Below are 5,156 nucleotides of genomic sequence, written 5' to 3' on the forward strand. Positions count from 1 at the left end.
GCGAATTCAAGCCAGAAAACAACGAAAATCGGCGAGAAATCGTCGTTTTGCATCAAAATATGCGATTTTCTGTAAGAATTTTGAAGATTTTGTGCAGAATTCTGCTGTTTTCTTGCAATTCAGCCGTTGAATCTTGGTAAAAAGACATGATTTTGTAGATTTCGTGCTCTTCTTTGCGAATTCAAGCCAGAAAACAACGAAAATCGGCGAGAAATCATCGTTTTGCGTCGAAATATGCGGTTTTCTGTAAGAATTTTGATGATTTCGTGCAGAATTCTGCTGTTTTCTTGCAATTCAGCCGTTGAATCTTGGTAAAAAGTCATGATGTTGTAGATTTCGTGCTCTTCTTTGCAAATTCATGCCAGAAAACAACAAAAATCGGCGAGAAATCGTCGTTTTGCATCGAAATATGCGGTTTTCTGTAAGAATTTTGATGATTTCGTGCAGAATTCTGCTGTTTTCTTGTAATTCAGCCGTTGAATCTTGGTAAAAAGTCATGATTTTCTAGATTTCGTGCTCTTCTTTGCGAATTCAAGCCAGAAAACAACGAAAATCGGCGAGAAATCGTCGTTTTGCATCGAAATATGCGGTTTTCTGTAAGAATTTTGATGATTTCGTGCAGAATTCTGCTGTTTTCTTGCAATTCAGCCGTTGAATCTAGGTAAAAAGTCATGATTTTGTAGATTTCGTGCTCTTCTTGGCGAATTCAAGATAGAAAACAACGAAAATCGGCGAGAAATCGTTGTTATGCATCGAAATATGCGGTTTTCTGTAAGAATGTTGATGATTTCGTGCAGAATTCTGCTGTTTTCTTGCAATTCAGCCGTTGAATCTAGGTAAAAAGTCATGATTTTGTAGATTTCGTGCTCTTCTTGGCCAATTCAAGATAGAAAACAACGAAAATCGGCGAGAAATCGTTGTTTTGCATCGAAACATGCAGTTTTCTCTAAGAATTTTGATGATTTCGTGCAGAATTCTGCTGTTTTCTTGCAATTCAGCTGTTGAATCTTGGTAAAAAGTCATGATTTTGTAGATTTCGTGCTCTTCTTTGCGAATTCAAGATAGAAAACAACGAAAATCGGCGAGAAATCGTTGTTATGCATCGAAATATGCGGTTTTCTGTAAGAATGTTGATGATTTCGTGCAGAATTCTGCTGTTTTCTTGCAATTCAGCCGTTGAATCTAGGTAAAAAGTCATGATTTTGTAGATTTCGTGCTCTTCTTGGCCAATTCAAGATAGAAAACAACGAAAATCGGCGAGAAATCGTTGTTTTGCATCGAAATATGCAGTTTTCTCTAAGAATTTTGATGATTTCGTGCAGAATTCTGCTGTTTTCTTGCAATTCAGCTGTTGAATCTTGGTAAAAAGTCATGATTTTGTAGATTTCGTGCTCTTCTTTGCGAATTCAAGCCAGAAAACAACGAAAATCGGCGAGAAATCGTCGTTTTGCATCAAAATATGCGATTTTCTGTAAGAATTTTGAAGATTTTGTGCAGAATTCTGCTGTTTTCTTGCAATTCAGCCGTTGAATCTTGGTAAAAAGACATGATTTTGTAGATTTCGTGCTCTTCTTTGCGAATTCAAGCCAGAAAACAACGAAAATCGGCGAGAAATCATCGTTTTGCGTCGAAATATGCGGTTTTCTGTAAGAATTTTGATGATTTCGTGCAGAATTCTGCTGTTTTCTTGCAATTCAGCCGTTGAATCGTGGTAAAAAGTCATGATTTTGTAGATTTCGTGCTCTTCTTTGCGAATTCATGCCAGAAAACAACGAAAATCGGCGAAAAATAATCGTTTTGCATCGAAATGTGCGGTTTTCTGTAAAAATTTTGATGATTTCATGCAGAAATTTGCTGTTTTCTGGCAATTCAGCCGTTGAATCTTGGTAAAAGGTCATGATTTTGTAGATTTCGTGCTCTTCTTTGCAAATTCAAGCCAGAAAACCACGAAAATCGGCGAGAAATCGTCGTTTTGCATCGAAATATGCGGTTTTCTCTAAGAATTTTGACGATTTCGTGCAGAATTCTGCTGTTTTCTTGCAATTGAGCCGTTGAATCTTGGTAAAAAGTCATGATTTTGTAGATTTCGTGCTCTTCTTTGCAAATTCAAGATGGAAAAGAACGAAAATCAGCGAGAAATCGTCGTTTTGCATCGAAATATGCGGTTTTCTCTAAGAATTTTGATGATTTCGTGCAGAATTCTGCTGTTTTCTTGCAATTCAGCCGTTGAATCTTGGTAAAAAGTCATGATTTTGTAGATTCCGTGCTCTTCTTTGCGAATTCAAGCCAGAAAACAACGAAAATCGGCGAGAAATCGTTGTTTTGCATCGAAATATGCGGTTTTCTGTGAGAATTTTGATGATTTCGTGCAGAATTCTGCTGTTTTCTTGCAATTCAGCCGAAGAATCTTGGTAAAAAGTGATGATTTTGTAGATTTCGTGCTCTTCTTTGCGAACTCAAGCCAGAAAACAACGAAAATCGGCGAGAAATCGTCGTTTTGCATCGAAAAATGCGGTTTTCTGTAAGAATTTTGATGATTTCGTGCAGAATTCTGCTGTTTTCTTGCAATTCAGCCGTTGAATCTTGGTAAAAAGTCATGATTTTGTAGATTTCGTGCTCTTTTTTGCGAATTCAAGCCAGAAAACAACGAAAATCGGCGAGAAATCGTCGTTTTGCATCGAAATATGCGGTTTTCTGTAAGAATTTTGATGATTTCGTGCAGAATTCTGCTGTTTTCTTGCAATTCAGCCGTTGAATCTTGGTAAAAAGTCATGGTTTTGTAGATTTCGTGCTCTTCTTTGCGAATTCAAGATAGAAAACAACGAAAATCAGCGAGAAATCGTCGTTTTGCATCGAAATATGCGGTTTTCTCTAAGAATTTTGATGATTTCGTGCAGAATTCTGCTGTTTTCTTGCATTCAGCCGTTGAATCTTAGTAAAAAGTGATGATTTTGTATATTTCGTGCTTTTCTTTGCGAATTCAAGCCAGAAAACAACGAAAATCGGCGAGAAATCGTCGTTTTGCATCGAAATATGCGGTTTTCTCTAAGAATTTTGATGATTTCGTGCAGAATTCTGCTGTTTTCTTGCAATTCAGCCGTTGAATCTTGGTAAAAAGTCATGATTTTGTAGATTTCGTGCTCTTCTTTGCGAATTCAAGCCAGAAAACAACGAAAATCGGCGAGAAATCGTCGTTTTGCATCGAAATATGCGGTTTTCTGTAAGAATTTTGATGATTTCGTGCAGAATTCTGCTGTATTCTTGCAATTCAGCCGTTGAATCTTGGTAAAAAGTCATGATTTTGTAGATTCCGTGCTCTTCTTTGCAAATTCAAGATAGAAAACAACGAAAATCAGCGAGAAATCGTCGTTTTGCATCGAAATATGCGGTTTTCTCTAAGAATTTTGATGATTTCGTGCAGAATTCTGCTGTTTTCTTGCAATTCAGCCGTTGAATCTTGGTAAAAAGTCATGATTTTGTAGATTTCGTGCTCTTCTTTGCAAATTCATGCCAGAAAACAACGAAAATCGGCGAGAAATCGTCGTTTTGCATCGAAATATGCGGTTTTCTGTAAGAATTTTGATGATTTCGTGCAGAATTCTGCTGTTTTCTTGCAATTCAGCCGTTGAATCTTGGTAAAAAGTCATGATTTTGTAGATTTCGTGCTCTTCTTTGCGAATTCAAGCCAGAAAACAACGAAAATCGGCGAGAAATCGTCGTTTTGCATCGAAAAATGCGGTTTTCTGTAAGAATTTTGATGATTTCGTGCAGAATTCTGCTGTTTTCTTGCAATTCAGACGTTGAATCTTGGTAAAAAGTCATGATTTTGTAGATTTCGTGCTCTTCTTTGCGAATTCAAGCCAGAAAACAACGAAAATCGGCGAGAAATCGTCGTTTTGCATCGAAATATGCGGTTTTCTGTAAGAATTTTGATGATTTTGTGCAGAATTCTGCTGTTTTCTTGCAATTTAGCCGTTGAATCTTGGTAAAAAGTCATGATTTTGTAGATTTCGTGCTCTTCTTTGCGAATTCAAGATAGAAAACAACGAAAATCAGCGAGAAATCGTCGTTTTGCATCGAAATATGCGGTTTTCTCTAAGAATTTTGATGATTTCGTGCAGAATTCTGCTGTTTTCTTGCAATTCAGCCGTTGAATCTTGGTAAAAAGTCATGATTTTGTAGATTTCGTGCTCTTCTTTGCAAATTCAAGCCAGAAAACCACGAAAATCGGCGAGAAATCGTCGTTTTGCATCGAAATATGCGGTTTTCTCTAAGAATTTTGACGATTTCGTGCAGAATTCTGCTGTTTTCTTGCAATTGAGCCGTTGAATCTTGGTAAAAAGTCATGATTTTGTAGATTTCGTGCTCTTCTTTGCAAATTCAAGATGGAAAAGAACGAAAATCAGCGAGAAATCGTCGTTTTGCATCGAAATATGCGGTTTTCTCTAAGAATTTTGATGATTTCGTGCAGAATTCTGGTGTTTTCTTGCAATTCAGCTGTTGAATCTTGGTAAAAAGTGATGATTTTGTAGATTTCGTGCTCTTCTTTGCGAATTCAAGCCAGAAAACAACGAAAATCGGCGAGAAATCGTCGTTTTGCATCGAAATATGCGGTTTTCTCTAAGAATTTTGACGATTTTGTGCAGAATTCTGCTGTTTTCTTGCAATTCAGCCGTTGAATCTAGGTAAAAAGTCATGATTTTGTAGATTTTGTGCTCTTCTTGGCGAATTCAAGATAGAAAACAACGAAAATCGGCGAGAAATCGTTGTTTTGCATCGAAATATGCAGTTTTCTCTAAGAAGTTTGATGATTTCGTGCAGAATTCTGCTGTTTTCTTGCAATTCAGCCGTTGAATCTTGGTAAAAAGTCATGGTTTTGTAGATTTCGTGCTCTTCTTTGCGAATTCAAGCCAGAAAACAACGAAAATCGGCGAGAAATCGTCGTTTTGCATCGAAATATGCGGTTTTCTCTAAGAATTTTGACGATTTTGTGCAGAATTCTGCTGTTTTCTTGCAATTCAGCCGTTGAATCTTGGTAAAAAGTCATGATTTTGTAGATTTCGTGCTCTTCTTTGCGAATTCAAGATAGAAAACAACGAAAATCGGCGAGAAATCGGCGAGAAATCGTCGTTTTGCATCGAAATATGCGGTTTTCT

Source organism: Gnatocerus cornutus, unplaced genomic scaffold, assembly GCF_029298725.1.
Source record: "Gnatocerus cornutus isolate USDA-ARS CGAHR unplaced genomic scaffold, icGnaCorn1.1 ctg00000022.1, whole genome shotgun sequence".
Taxonomy (NCBI): Eukaryota; Metazoa; Arthropoda; class Insecta; order Coleoptera; family Tenebrionidae; genus Gnatocerus; species Gnatocerus cornutus.